The sequence below is a fragment of the Neoarius graeffei genome, chromosome 14, assembly GCF_027579695.1.
Source record: "Neoarius graeffei isolate fNeoGra1 chromosome 14, fNeoGra1.pri, whole genome shotgun sequence".
NCBI lineage: Eukaryota > Metazoa > Chordata > Actinopteri > Siluriformes > Ariidae > Neoarius > Neoarius graeffei.
Genome location: NC_083582.1, coordinates 35,725,691 through 35,742,541, shown reverse-complemented (window position 1 = coordinate 35,742,541; position 16,851 = coordinate 35,725,691). Strand labels below are relative to the sequence as shown.

The 16,851-nt window shown below is 41.2% G+C and overlaps 1 pseudogene; it reads left to right on the top strand.

Annotated features, from left to right (window-relative positions):
- The first annotated feature begins 422 nt into the window (after positions 1-422).
- Positions 423-4,590, top strand: LOC132897583 (uncharacterized; annotated as a pseudogene).
- Positions 4,591-16,851: the final 12,261 nt, after the last annotated feature.

The window sequence follows — 16,851 nt, the reverse complement described above, 5'->3', positions numbered from 1 at the left end:
TATTTCCACTTCCCATCCAGGTTGTTGGGGAAGCAAATAAAATTGATGAACGGTCATACAACACATATATACAGAGAGTGTTAAAAATGTCAGATTTCGATGAACACAAAACTTCAGAGGTTTCTGCAGTGACATACAAGGGGACAAAGTACACAAAAGGCTTTGTTATTGTTCTAGAGCACACTGGTGACACATTGATCTTTGGAAAAATATCATTAATACTCATTGATGATAACAAGGTTTCTTGTTTTGCAGCATCACTCAGTCCTTTTAATAGATCTTGGAGTCTACCTGTTAAAGTCAGACAATAAATATGTGTATATTAATGCAGATAGTCTGCAGGACTATTATCCACTGCCAGTTTACAACATCATGGACCTCCCTGTTGTTTCCTTGCATCACTCAGTGTGTTCATTTTAGGTATGGATGCTGAATACATTCAAGAAATCCAGAAAGCCCTACCAGAACTGGACTATGACAGGTTGATGATTGTTATTGAGCATCTGGCTTCAGTGGTTGAAGTCACAAAAAAACAAGACCTAGCCTATGTAGAGAGGGGCGACTTAGAGGACCTTTTAACACCGATACAGTGTCGTAGAGCCATCCAGACATTCAAACAAAGAGGTGAGAGGGAAAACAAAACATGTAAAGCAATGTAAAATTATATTTTACAAGGCATCTGTCTAGATAAAGTTGTTGTAGAGTTAAGATAAAACTTTAAAGAGATGGGTTAAAAGGTCTAAAAAATGAGATGTTTGAAGATGCTTAAAAAGTTCTTAATAGTTTATGATTGGTTCACAATGATATAGCCTAATTACTAGATTCCTTTGCAGTCAGTGTAATCATATTCTGAAACAGCTAATGCATACTATTTTTTAAAATGAAAAGTATATATACTGTAAATAACCAAAACCTGCAAATATGTTTTGTATTTCTTTGTCTTTAAAGAGTTGAATGATGGAGACACTGGTTACAAAGGTCTGTCAAATGAGCTAACAGGGTCCCCCTCATCCTCGGACACATCACTGACAGAACATGTCCCCACACCTCCTCGTACACTGCCTCCTGGACCCTCTTTGACAAACACACAGACCTCGTGGAGCAGCCACTTTGACATTCTTTGGAACAAGATGCCAGCTTCACTCTTACAATCCATATCAAAAGGGGAGAGAGCTAACCCTGCAGATAGAAGGGCCATGGTGAGGACTGTGGTAAGTGCCATGCAGGAACACTGTTCAAACCCCAACAGGGCTGCCTGTGTAGAGGTAGCAAAAAGGATTGTGTCAAAATATGTTTTGACCTTTGCAGACACAACAGATGAAGGAGAACAACTTGGAATAGGTTATTATTCACTTGTTAATCAGCTGAAGACAAGGGTTGAACATGTGAACTGTAACAATGTAAGTGACAGAATGCGTAAACCAAGAAGAATGGCAGAAACTGTGGATGGTAGCAGTACCACTAAAACAGTGCGGTGCAAAGTTGACAGCTACGGCTGCATTAATTGGCAGCCAAAATGTCTCCCAGAAGGAGAGACAGTGGACTCTTTGGAGATTAAAATAAAAACTATGGCAGCTATATTTCAGTCTAATAGCCCCAGAGCTGCAGAAATGTCAGATGTTGATAATTCAATGTGTCTGACATACATTTATCAATCCCACATGATAAACACCTGCCCTCCGCCAAGTATCTCTGAGACTAAAGAACAATGGCCCTTCCTCTTCACAAAAAGAGGACTCTGTGCCCATTTCAAAACTCTCGCAGGTATTGATATATGTGATCAACTTGGAGAAGCTCTTCAGACCAAGGGGAAGAGGATCATCACCTTCTTTCAAAGACACCCACTGAACAGAGACATTCAGATTATTCTGCGGGACATCGAGAACAATACTACCACCATGCAACAAAACCGGACCAGCATAGCAGCAGTGCTTCTCATGATGACACACTTCCTTGAAAAAGAAGACTCCATGTTCATTTTGGCTGATGTAATTAGGCAAATAATATTGGAAATTTCATTAAATATAATTTAAGTAAATATTGGCTGTGTTAATGTAATGTAACCCCATGGTTTCTGTTTTAAAGGCATATGCAACAGCAATGTCCATTGAGAAAGACCAGTTACCAGTTACGCCAAGACTGATCATGCTTGGTAAGGGTGCATAATTTTTAGAAATGTTTTTATATAGCATTTACAGTATCCTTTTACGAGGGTGTAATATTTTATCTTTCAGGGAACACATTTCTCACTGCAACAAAGTACAGTGGTGCTTGAAAGTTTGTGAACCCTTTAGAATTTTCTATATTTCTGCATAAATATGACCTAAAACATCATCAGATTTTCACACAAGTCCAAAAAGTAGATAAAGAGAACTCAGTTAAACAAATGAGACAAAAATATTATACTTGGTCATTTATTTATTGAGGAAAATGATCCAATATTACATATCTGTGAGTGGCAAAAGTATGTGAACCTTTGCTTTCAGTATCTGGTGTGATCCCCTTGTGCAGCAATAACTGCAACTAAACGTTTCCGGTAACTGTGGATCAGTCCTGCACACCGGCTTGGAGGAATTTTAGCCCATTCCTCCGTACAAAACAGCTTCAACTCTGGGACGTTGGTGGGTTTCCTCACATGAACAGCTCGTTTCAGGTCATTCCACAACATTTCGATTGGATCAAGGTCAGGACTTTGACTTGGCCATTCCAAAACATTAACTTTATTCTTCTTGAACCATTCTTTGGTAGAACGACTTGTGTGATTAGGGTCGTTGTCTTGCTGCATGACCCACCTTCTCTTGAGATTCAGTTCATGGCCAGATGTCCTAACATTTTCCTTTTAGAATTCGCTGGTATAAGTCAGAATTCATTGTTCCATCAATGATGGCAAGCTGTCCTGGCCCAGATGCAGCAAAACAGGCTCAAACCATGACACTACCACCACCATGTTTCACAGATAGGATAAGGTTCTTATGCTGGAATGCAGTGTTTTCCTTTCTCCAAACATAATGCTTCTCATTTAAACCAAAAAGTTCTATTTTGGTCTCATCCATCCACAAAACATTTTTCCAATAGCCTTCTGGCTTGTCCACGTGATCTTTAGCAAACTGCAGACAAGCAGCAAGGTTCTTTTTGGAGAGCAGTGGCTTTCTCCTTGCAACCCTGTCATGTACACCATTGTTGTTCAGTGTTCTCCTGATAGTAGAGTCATGAACATTCACATTAGCTAATGTGAGAGAGGCCTTCAGTTGCTTAGAAGTTACCCTGGGGTCCTTTGTGACCTCGCTGACTATTACACGCCTTGCTCTTGGAGTGATCTTTGTTGGTCGACCACTCCTAGAGAGGGTAACAATGGTCTTGAATTTCCTCCATTTGTACACAATCTGTCTGACTGTGGATTGATGGAGTCCAAACTCTTTAGAGATGGTTTTTTAACCTTTTCCAGCCTGATTAGCATCAACAATGCTTTTTCTGAGGTCCTCAGAAATCTCCTTTGTTCGTGTCACGATACAGTTCCACAAACGTGTTGTGAAGATCAGACTTAGATCCCTGTTCTTTAAATAAAACAGGGTGCCCACTCACACCTGATTGTCATCCCATTGATTGAAAACACTTGACTCTAATTTCACCTTCAAATTAACTGCTAATCCTAGAGGTTCACATACTTTTGCCACTCACAGATATGTAATATTGGATCATTTTCCTCAATAAATAAATGACCAAGTATAATATTTTTGTCTCATTTGTTTAACTGGGTTCTCTTTATCTACTTTTAGGACTTGTGTGAAAATCTGATGTTGTTTTAGGTCATATTTATGCAGAAATATAGAAAATTCTAAAGGGTTCACAAACTTTCAAGCACCACTGTAGATGGGCAGCACTGAGGGAAAGTTAGCCGTCGTTTTGGAGGAGTACTTGGGTTTTTCGGATGCCTTGTCAGTGTTTTTTGCATGCTTCTATGCTAACATAGAGTACCAGGAATCTGCTGCTGCAATCCTGGAATTCCTACAATGGTAAATAGGTATCGCATTTTTGTCATGATCTGGCCCAGTCTTTCCAGATCTCAAGCCATTTTTTCTGTTGTTTTTCTCTCCTTCTAACACTCTCTTACACACACACACACACACACACACACACACACACACACACACACACACACACACACACACACTCTCTCTCTCTCTCTCTCTCTCTTTCTCTCTCTCTGACACAAAATTCACTCTCTCCACACACTCTGACACATACACACACAATAATCTCTCTCACACACATATGTGCACACGCACACTCATGATATCTTTTCTCATGTACACTGATCACTTGTGCTGCTGTTGCATAGTTGAGCAACCACATCATTTCACTACTTATTTTGTTTGTAACTCTATGTGACAAATAATATTTTTCCTCATTTCTTTTATTTTCCCAAAAGATTCTTTGTTAGAATAAACCCAGAAGAGGGAACAAAATGCACAGCGAAGATGGGTCAGTCGTAAAACTGGAATGGTGGTGAAAAGGAAGATAGAGGTCATCAATTCCAGGGTGTCATCCTTCCTTTGCCACCTGGCAGAGTTTGAATGGAAGAACTCTTAAGAACTTAGTTTTTTTTTAACACTACTTGTCAATCAATGATTGTAGTGAAGGGAGAGAGAGAGCAGTCACCCCACACAGCCTTAAACCCAGGTCTACGGGGTGTCAAACCTACACCTTGACCACAACACCAAACAGCCAGGCTGGCAGTCAGAGCACATACTCAGCTGTAGTGATGGGCACTCCGTCTCACTCACACACACACACACACACACACACACACACACACACACACACACACACACACACACACACACACACAAACGGCAATCACGGTGTGAACAGGTCCCTTCACAAGCCAAGGGAAGCCCTGTTTGAGTTCACTGCAGAAGGAGCGAAACAAACAGCATTTCACCTTATTGTCTCATCTTTATATGTCACTTGCTGATTTGGGTTTGTTACCAAGGCTGCTAAGAGCAGGATCAGCTGCTCTCTCTCTCTCAAGCACATGCACACACACATAGACTGAAACACTGCCCCCTCTCTAAGACAAAAATTCACTCTCTCTGTTTCTCTCACACACTCACTCATACACACACACTCACTCTCTCTTTTACACACACACACACACACACACACACACACACACACACACACACACCACCACATACATACACACACACACCACCACCACATACACACATTCCGTTCAGAAGCAGTTCAATAACAAATGCGTTGTCACTGACTATGAAAACAATAAGTTACGTTATGAAAACAATAAGTTCCTAACAATAAGTTAGGAACATCCTGTAGAACAGGGGTTTTCAAAGTGTGGGAGAGTCAGCCCCCCCTCGGAGAGCAAATAAACAACAGCGCCCCCCCTTACAATTTTTGTTGTTGCTATACTTAATGTTCCATTCGTATTTAAAAAAAATGGTTGTTGTACACATTTTAATTTTTTTCTTTTACACATTTTAAACATCTGTGCTTTTTAAAACATCTTTTTTTCACATTTTAAACATCTGTGCTTTTCTTTTTAAAACATCTTGTTTTACACATTTTAAACATCTCATAGCATCGTTAGCTAGCACCTCTTGGCAGACAGCACACTGTGGCAGTGGAGCATCTTCAGATCCAGTCCATGAAAATCAAAACTTTAAATAATCGTGGTCATACTTCCTTCTTTTTTCAGTCCCCCCAGGATTCCGTGGGCCTTTTTTGTGATTGTTGCGGGCTAAAATGTCTGATGTTGTGGGGTTTTCCAAAAAATTGCGATGAAAGTTGTGGTGTTTTTTAGGTTTTTGTTGCGATTACATTGCGGGAGGAAGTGAAAGTTGCGAGAAATTGTTGCGATTTTCTCTTTTTGTGATTAAAATTGAGTGATATGTTAAATATTAAGTTATTACCGAAAAACTATTGATTAAAAAAACAAAGACACTGAGAAATGGTCCTATAAACAACTTTACCAATGTAAAAGATTACCAGGACTACAAAAATGCAGAAAAATAGGCTTTACTTATCCAAATGCACCTGTTGGTTCAAAAGATAAAGTGCATAGAACCTCACAGCGCAACATGAAGTTACCTTAAAATATAATATAAATGCCCCAGCTTTCATGTAAGAAAAAAAAAAAACTATTAATACTAGTACTGTGTGCAGGCAGTCTCTCCTGAAGACTAAATTAAACAATAATTATAAACTAATAAAATAAATGGCTCAGGCTTCATAGAAGAAAAAAACAATTTGAACAGAATCTCACAGTATGATGCTGAAGCTGCCTAAACAATGGAAAATAAAATACCATTTTGGCAAAAATGTTGGCATCCATTAATTTCTTGTATTAAGTAAAAAAAATAATGTAAAGTGCACACAGTCCTTCACTGTAAACATCACACACTTTCAGGAACAGAATTTAAGCCTATATAAACACTGACTTGCACATGCAGTGTTGCCAGATACTGCTGACGTTTTCCAGTCCAAAATATGTTCAAAATCCGCCAAAATGCACTTAAAACAGCCCAATCTGGCAACACTGCGCATGCTGCTTCTCTTGAACGTATACACGGAAGTAAGGCGGAAGGTAGTTTGTCGACGTCACCTCAAGATGACGCCAATGATTGGTCAAATTTGCGGGAAGGTTGCGGTGATTGGATATAATTGCAACACCGCCCTGAATAAGCGGGGATTGGTTGAATTTGCAAATCGCAACATCGCGAAATCCTGGAGGGTCTGGTTTTTTGCTTGGCCCAGACTCTGTCTCCTCACTCACTGTAGCTTTAGGTACTAAAAATCGGTCCATTTTGTCTCTGGTAAAGGCTAGCTGAAGTTCGCTAAATGTCCGCAATAGTAACTTATTCTGGTTTATGTTTCCTCACGTTGCGCCCCCCCTGAAGAACTCTGGCGCCCCCCAGGGGAGGCGCGCCCCACACTTTGAAAAGCCCTGCTGTAGAGTATTTACTGCTTTACTACTCTGGATTTCTCATGAATATTATGTTGCTAGAAAATGACAAGTGAAAAAAGAAGTTCTTGCTTTAGTCTTTTGAAGCAAACAGTAACAAGAGTGCTCTGAGAGCACATACACACATTCTGTTCAGAATTAGATAGCAGTTCAATTACAAATGTGTTGTCACTGACTATGAAAACAATAAGTTATGTGTGTTGACCACTTGTTTACAAAAAACTTATTTTGATAAGTTTTTGTTAAGTAATTTTGAGGATTAATGTGAAATATGTAAAATACCGTTTTGTACCTTTGCCTCACCACATGTTGTCTCAGTGTAAACACTGAATGTAGACTTCATATTCATCTGTTAGAAATGTGTTTTTATGGGTTTTTCTTCATGTTTTCAATTTTTCAAATGAATTCATGCATTTTAACATATTTGTAATGTTTTAAATATGAAGTCTAAATAAATAACTTGATATTTTGCAATAATTGTGTCTGGATTGAATAGCAGTACAAATGTAAATATAAGTGAGATAAATACAAAGCAAAACATTAATAGTAATAATAAATAAGATTACAGTACTGAATAGTTTAACTAGGTTTTCATAGTGTTACTGTAATATACAATTACAGTAACACTTACTGTAAAAATAAAATACAGTTATAGTACTGTAAATTTTAATTACAGTGCCTTACTGGCAACAGTGTTGCTAGTGAGTAAGTGTAAAAACCCTTTGAAATGTCTAACAGTGGAGGGAGATGCAATGTGGAGGTCATGTACACTTCATTTTCTCCAAACCTTCCACCAAATCCTCCATCACATCCTCCACCACTGCTGTATGCACCACTTGGTGCCAACGCATCAATCACTGCAGCCAAGGGGTGGAGGGGAACAATGTCAGAACAGTTATACAGTAATCTTCACAGTATTTATACTGAAAGTCTATAATTATACTGCAGTACAACAATAACATCCTGTAGAGTATTTATTGCTTTACTACTCTGGATTTCTCATGAATATTATGTTGCTAGAAAATGATAAGTGAAAAAAGAAGTTCTTGCTTTAGTCTTTTGAAGCAAACAGTAACAAGAGTGCTCTGAGAGCACAAGATCCCCCGTTACAATATACTGCAAACTAAATTGCAATATGTGTATTACTGTCCTATAACAAAGTGCTTTGCCAAGTTTCATGAAATTCCTCCAAAAATTGTGAGGTGTGGATTTCAGAAGATAAGAACCCTTTCCGGGATGGATGGACAGATGGACTTCGCCATGACAATCCCCCTTCAGGCCTTTCAGCCAGTGGGGGATAAAAATGTGACCTGTAATAGCTGTTAACTTCTCTCAGGAATAACGAAAATACAGCAGCAAAACAGACAATCTAACAGCAGAATCACTAAACGCATCAGAAATATTACAATATACACAGTTAATGTATTTGAGGCTGGAGTTTTCCCTTTACCCAGGGACACTGGGACTGTGAGACAGCAATGTAATTACCTGCTCTTTAGAGAAACTGTTTCATTGTTTTACACAGTGTCAGCAGTTAAATTAGCTTATGTCTTAAAAGCACTATTTGTCTTGATGACTTTAATAGGCATGCTTGCATTTTTGGCTTTTCATACTGTAAACAAAAGAAAAAAGTGCTAGGTGATTTACTTTATTGAACAAGCTAAAAGAAAATGGCTGAAACAGGAAGTGTAATGTAAGCTGTTTTCATATATAGCATATGACTTGGTTTTATGTAGGAAAACTTGTAAGAATTTGAAAAATGTGGGATTATAGTGTTAATAATGATGAAAGATTTGTCCTCCAGTTAATTACACATCAGTTTGGATTTATTACTTCTGACCCAGATAGATGCCAAATCGCCCTCACAGAAAGAGCTACAAGGTTAGCATACTCACTTTTACAAAGTGTCATCTTGTGTGATAGGAATAGAAAACACTTTGCACTCTTAATTTAAATATTATTGCTTTGAATGATCGCTTTCCTGCAAAGTAAAGTCTATAGAGGTTTTCGACCTGAAAAAGTGCATCGTGGCGATCAGGCGAGAGAATTGGCAGCCCACCGAACACATGCATTTGTGTGGCGAACATTTTGTCTCAGGTAACTTTTCCAAAAGTTTAAAGATATCATATGTGAGATAAATGACAAATTATACATGTAGCCTAGCACCTAGCCTACACGTAAGCCCTGTTAGGCAGTGTTCAGGCTACCTGGCACCTAGCCCCACTAGTCAGGCTACGATGGTTTTATCTTTATACATCTATGGTTTTATATACGTGAGACGGGGACCGCTTGGCCTCATCAATGGGGCTACCTGGCACCGGGCTTCTTACTAGTGTTTGGGCGGCTTACGTGTAGTCTAGGTTTAACATACACGGTGCCCTCAGGCGAGGCAGAGCCATGTTGTTGGGTGGGTTGTACTTTTTAGATGTGAATATGCAATGGACAAAACTAGAATTCGATACTAGACATATTAATTATTATGCGTTTTTCTATATGATTAATGTAACTCTCTCTCTCAACCTGGACACTATTTTTCTAACTGCAATGAATTTACTTTTATTTGGTATCACGTTGAAGTAGACTGTTATGGAATTTTTTTGCCACAAAATGTTGTTGGAAATCTTTGCATATGTTGTCATGGCAACCATTCACGATGTCGAGGTACTGAAGGTCCGGCAAATCACCGACACTACACCATTGCAGTGGCATAAACAGGTGATTAGGTAACGAGTATGGGTCACATATACCAGCCTCCGTCAATTTTTCGCGATATCTGCTCTTACTTTTACCATCGAGATGCTGTACGGTACACGACAGTAACCCACTCGCTTGATAACCCACATGTTGGGCTAGCAGGAGTCGCCATTGTTGTGACCGCCAAAATGGCGCCATCTACTTGTCGACATGGCAATGGTCACGTGGGTCGAAAACCTCTATAGTGTTTGTGTAGTTCTATCTAGATTCTGTAGAAAAAAAAAGGAAGGTAGTCAACACTTAAAAAAGTAATGCAGCAATGAATGTGTTCATATGGTATGGTCAAGTCAAGTGTATTCATTATTTTGCACAGTATATCAAGATATATAGTACTGTTTAATAGTTTATAGTACTGTTAATTTATGCAAATTTGTTAATTTTTTATCTCTAAATTTGTAGTTTATTTCTTTTATATATATCCCTTTTTGTATACTTAGTACTTTTGCACTACTCCTTCACTGCCTTATCCTTTTCTCTTTATATATATTTTGCTGCTGTAACAATGTAAATTTCCCCTTGTGGAATAATAAAAGGCTATCTTATCTTATCTTATCTTATCTTATCTTATCTTATCTTATCTTATCTTATCTTATCTTATCTTTAAAAATAAATCTTAGGCACATGCAATGTTGTAGAGGAAAGTAGTGTTGTAGTGACCAAGACAAAACCAAGACTTTGAGGGGTTGAGATCAAGTCAAAACCAAGATCAAGGCAGACCGAGAAAGAGTCAAGACCAGGACCAGACCAGTGTGTGAAGGGGGGTGGGGAGGGGTAATTGCCATTAACAGGAAGGAAAATGTTCAAATTAGAAAGAAAATTTTCAAATTACAGCTGATCACAGTAACAATGTTGACAAATAAATCAGACAGTGCACAGGCAATTTAGTGATTCTTGCAGTTGTGGTTTTGAAATAAAATCCCAAGTCCTCCATGTCTGAGACCAAGACAAGACCAAGTGAAAACGCAATCAATTCTGGGATGAGACCAAGACCTTCAAAAAGTGGTCGAGACCAAGACTGGTCTCAAGTACTACAACACTAGGAAGCAGTACGCTAGAGTGCTACCAGGCACAACAAGGTATGCTTGCCTTCATGGAACACTGCAATGTCAATCGATTAATTTACAAATTTGGGTGATAAGACCTTGGGCAACAAACCTGGGCTCAACAACAAGGTCAGTCCATAGTCATTTAGCCACCAATGTAGACAAGATCAACTTAATTGCCAGACATGTTTATTGCATCTCCTGAACTGCAAAGAGGACATAGCTCCAGTTCTGGCCTTCTTTATGTACCACCCAACATTTGGATGAAGCACTGCATGAGGCTGGGGAAGAGCCGACAGGCAGGCTGAGGTCAAGGTACTCTGAGTCTAACTAGGTCTGGACAAGGGCTCCCTAGAGCCAAATGCTTGTTGCAGGTTTATGAGTTCACTCATCTTGCAGCCAGCCATTTCTGACCACAATGGTTGACAGTATATAAGAAGGTTTCCACATAATCACCTCTGAGTCTTGTTAAAGTCAAACAAAACCACAAAAATAAGTACCGTTTGCTGATCACAGCAACTGCCTGTCAGTAATGGCTCAGAACAGCCTTCAAACATGGCCACTCAGAACTACAAACCCCAAGAACCACAGTACACTCTGCCTCCTGATTATTAATCACATCACCTGCATCTCACTCAGTAATCAGCCCCTCACCTATATAAGCACAGCTCTCACACTTGGACTTGAGAAGTTCCATTTAGTGTTCTCTCTAACATACAGAGCTATTTGATTACCACCTGTTTATCAGTGTATGACCAGTATTCCTGTTTTGTTTTGACCTCATCTTATTAGCCCAGGAGTAATAGGGTTATACCCGGAACAAATTAGTAACAAGCTGAAAATGTCAGAATATGTTCAGAATACCTTTAGGAATAACACTAACGCTACGTTCACACTGCAAGGCTTAATGCTCAATTCTGATTTTTTTGTGAAATCCGATTTTTTTGTGAGGTCGTTCACATTAACAAATATATGCGACTTGTATGTGATCCTCAGTATGAACGAAAAGCGACCTAAAAGTGTTCCGCATGCGCACTGCAGGATACGACGACGTCACATGCAGTGAGCATGGCCAGTGTTTACGGAAGTAAAACCGCCCGGTTGCGGTATGACTCATCCAATCTAGCTTGAATAGCTGCATCCCCCCAAATGGAAATCAGCTCCCTAACCTCTGCGTCCTTCCATTGAGAAGATTCAGAACCTTCACAGCCCGAAGCGTCCCTCGCATTGATGTCATGCGCAGGGGCGCAGATACGTTTTTTGAACTGGGGGGGGGGGACAAAAAACTGGGGGGGGGGACAAAGCTGCCAGCAAACCAACCCCAACATGCCTGTCAAACTTGTTGTTAGTAACCATAGCAACCAAGCTCGAGCTCGCAACCTGTGCAGTCTGAGCAGCTCAACCAACCGAATATCAGTCTTTGTTTTGTTTTATGTGAGTTGTTGCAACTATATGTATACACTGCTGTGCACCTCAATAAACCGAATGGTAATTAGTCTTTTGATTTTTCCGTGAGGTTTGCCTTATGCAAAGAAAGACAGCATAGACGTTTTTTCCTCCCTATAAGTAGGGGGGACCGAACGAGGTGAATTTAAATATGACTCGTCCCACCCTCTATCTGCGCCTGTGATTATGCGCCATGTTGTTGTAACTTTTTTGAGAGACCCGCCGCCTACTTCAGCACAGAATAGTGACGTTTGTGGCTTGTTGATGACGTGTAAGTCGGATGAATGAGACCTGGCGGTTCAGACTGAAGTCGCATATGAAAAGAGCGGATAGGAATCGGAATTAGCACCACATATCCAAACGGCCTGGGTCGGATTTGAAAAAATCGGATCTGTGTCGTTCATATTGTCAATAAAAGATCGGATACAGGTCACATATGGGCGAAAAGATCGGATTTGAGTCACTTCAGCCTGCAGTGTGAACGTAGCCTAAAAGTCCCCAGAAATCCCCCTTGTGCTCTCTGAGAAATTCAAGATGGCGTCCAAAATGGCCGACAAATGGAGATCTGCCCATATCTCAGGCCCAAAACAAAATATTAATGCAATTAAAAGGTCAGAATATATGTTTTGTAGGGTAGGAGAGTAAATTCCAACATGTGTGTATTAATTACATTGTGTATTAACATTATATAATAACAATGTACACATTATTATAACAGTATATTTGTGTATAGTGTGGATCCATTGGTTACTCGTTCACTCTGTATCATCCTATTCTGTTCACAAAACAACAAACACAATTACTAGGGGTTGGAGCACTTATTTTCATTAATATTAATTAAAGTAAATTGGTGGTGTAAAATGAAAAATGGCATGTTAAAAGGTCATGCTGAGTTCAGTCATTTTTAAAAGGTCATGCTGAGTTTAGTCATTTTTTGTCCGAACACACTGGCATTGCTAGTAGTAAAGACTGGCGCTAGAAACTCAAAGATTAATTTTTTTCCACCCTTAAACAAGCTTGAATAAATTCCCTACTTCATTGATGGTACAACAAAGATCCAAGCATTACAACTGAGGCACGGAGAAGTGTTTAAGTCTACTCATTGTTTATAAGCAAGAGCTTTTATTGAGGCAGACCTTTTTGTCATGAAAGTCACCGGAATGTTGAAGTGTACTGAAACAGCTTGCCATTGTAGTTTTAGAAGATAGGGTTCTCAAATTTAATTTCCCTTTAATATTTTATCAAAGCTTAAAGATGCACTAAATATTAAGGAAATTGATGTCTAATTGTTGTCTTACATTATTTTCATGTATGTAGGTAGCCTACTAACCTAATCTGTCAATCATGTCAACCATCAAATTCCATGTAATTTCCACATTAATGACCTTGTAATCTTGGTTAATTTTAATTTTAACAGTGTGACAATGGTGAATTTGCATTGCTTGTATGAGAGAACATATAATTTAACATTTTAATTGCATTTATATTATGTTTTATCCCTGAGATATTGAAAAATCTCTAATCGGTGGCCATTTTGGACGCCATCTTGAATTTCTCAGAGAGCACAAGGTGGATTCCCGGGGATTTTAGTATATTATTCCTAAGGGTATTCTGAACATATTCTGAAAAATTCAGCTTGTTACTAATTTGTTCTGGGTTGGACTCAATTTTGAGCTAATGCTCTTGGGCTATATAGTCTAGCCTACATTGCTCTGTTTGCTGATCACTTGACCCTCACTAGTTTCCTGACCTCGCTTCCTGCAGGCTGATTCGGATTACATCTGCAGTTTGCGCCACCCTGGCCTCCCCTGCATCCATAAGTGCCTCCACTCTGACAGTGCCCTGGTGTGCCCCCTGCACGTTTAAATTAAAAAAATAAACTTTATAACAATGTATCCATTATAAATCAGTTATGATATTACTAAAAATAGGCTTACCTGGGTGTAACCATTTGTATGAAAACTGGATATCCACTTGTGACTGTCAGGATGTCATTTTGAGCACAGACACAGAGGTTAGTCAGATGATTCAGTCTTTTAATCCAATAAGAAGGCAGTTCACAAGAGGCTAGGCTTAATGTTTGGTGTTTACAAAATTCAAACTGTTAGGACTAGGACTGTTTTGGCCTCTAGAGGCCGCTGTTATTTCCTTTTCATGTCGTGTTTATTTTGGCCTCTAGAGGCCGCCACTGTTCCTGTGTTTTGTGTTTGTGTTAATTGCCTAATTATCTTCACCTGTGTCCTTAATTAGTTTGTCTATTTATACCCCTGAGTTCAGTCCTCTTGTCACGGAGTCTTTGTGCTGTTATGTTTATCTCCAGTTTCCTTTGTACTGTGTTTTTTGATCTTCTTAGCTTTTGAATTTTTGCACTTTGCTTTTCTTTTGGATTTTACTCTTTGGTTTTTTTTTGTCTTTTGTTTTGCCCTGTATATAGTGTATATAGTTTAAATAAACCTTTTGATTCTTTTTCTACTTCCGCCTCACGCCTCTGCATTTGAGTCATCCCCCTGGTGGCCTAGTGGGGGTTTGCTGGATTATCACACCTACGAACCAGGTTCGAATCCCAGCAAAACCCTAACAGAAAGACTCCGTCATGACCGACTCAGCAGAGGCTGCTTCAACTGTCTACCCGGCCAACCTTCAGGGAATTATGGCAGCTTTGACACGCTTCGGAGCGACCATGGACGCTCATGGACGTACGCTCACCAGCCAACGTGAGGCCCTCGCTCGCCACGAGGAACTGCTTCAGCAAATTGGGAAAACCCTGGCACAGCTGACATCTCTGCCTGCATCTCCTGCTCCTGATCCAGTTCCTGCTCCTGATCCAGCTCCCACTCCTGCTCCAGTGCCTCCTGCAATGCTGCCTTCTTCACCTCGCGAACCCAGCCTTCCTGCACCACAGAGGTATGACGGCAAGCACAGTGAGTGCCGAGAGTTCCTTACCCAGTGTCAACTCACCTTTGAGCTTCAGCCTACCACCTACACTACGGATCGCCGCAAGATTGCCTTTGTGATCACCTTATTAGCTGGTAAGGCGCGAGCCTGGGCTACTGCTATCTGGCAAAGACAGGGACCTGAGTGCTTTGATTTCCAGCTGTTTTCTGAAGAGATGCTTCGGGTCTTCGATCAGGCAGACATCAGTACCGACGCAGCCCGAAAGCTCATGTCCATCCGGCAAGGAGGAAGCGTCGCAGATTACGCCATCTCGTTCCGAACACTCGCAGCAGTAAGTGGATGGAACGAGACTGCCCTGGTGTCAGCCTTCCACCATGGTCTGTCTGACCCCATCAAGGACGGTCTGGCCTCTATTGGATGCCCAAGTGACCTCGAAACCCTCATCTCACATGCTATTCGTCTGGACAACAGGATGAGAGAACGCCACCAAGCCTTGAGCCCCCCCAGCCTCCCTACCTCTACCTGGAGACCGTCTACCTCCTTCAGTGACTGTCCAGAACCCATGCAAGTGGGTCGTACTCGCCTCTCCGCATCTGAGAGGGAGCGCAGAAGGAGGGACAAGTGCTGCATCTACTGTGGCAAGCCTGGTCACTTCCGAGCATCATGTCCCGAACTCTTGGGAAAAGGACCGCCCCGTCCAGCCGAGGGAGGGTTGTGACGGGGCCTACCCTCTCTCCCGGACTCCCTGGCCAAGGAATCTACATCCCGGTCTCCATCTCCTGGGGTGAGTCTGTCCACTCTTGTCAAGCTTTGATAGACTCAGGGGCGGCTGGGAACTTTATGGATATTCACTTCGCCCAAAGCATCAATATTCCGACTGCACCTCTTGAAGTCCCACTGTCTGTGTCTGCCCTCGATGGCCAAGCGTTAGGTGATGGAAGAGTCACCCAAGTTACTTCTCCAGTTTTCCTCCAGTCTCAAGGTCACAAGGAAGAAATATCCCTGCACCTGATTCCTTCACCTGAGTTCCCAGTTATTCTAGGCCTTCCTTGGCTTACTCGCCACAACCCTCGCATAGACTGGGTAACAAGCCAGGTTGTGGAATGGGGCCCTGCATGCCATGCCTCTTGTCTGCTCTCTAGCTCTCCTGTGTCTCCTGCCGAGCCCCCTGATCTCACCGAGTTATCTCAAGTTCCCACAGAGTACTGGGATCTCAAGGAGGTATTCAGCAAGAGCAGGGCCGCCGTTCTTCCTCCGCACCGGGCCTACGACTGTGCCATCGACTTGCTCCCTGGGACTACCCCTCCTCGTGGCAGACTGTTTTCACTCTCTCAGCCAGAACGCAAGGCCATGGAGGAATACCTCAAAGATGCCCTGGTCTCTGGGTTTATTCGACCCTCCACTTCACCTGCTGGAGCCGGCTTCTTCTTTGTCGGCAAGAAGGATGGGGGGCTCCGACCATGTATTGATTACAGGGGCCTGAATAAGATCACTGTGCGCAACCGATATCCCCTTCCGCTGATGTCCACAGCTTTCGACCTGCTCCAAGGCGCCACCGTCTTCACCAAGTTGGACCTACGGAACGCATACCACCTCATCCGTATCCGACAGGGAGACGAGTGGAAGACTGCCTTTAACACCCCGTCTGGGCACTACGAATACCAGGTGATGCCCTTCGGACTCACCAACGCACCAGCTGTTTTTCAGGCCCTAATCAACGACGTCTTA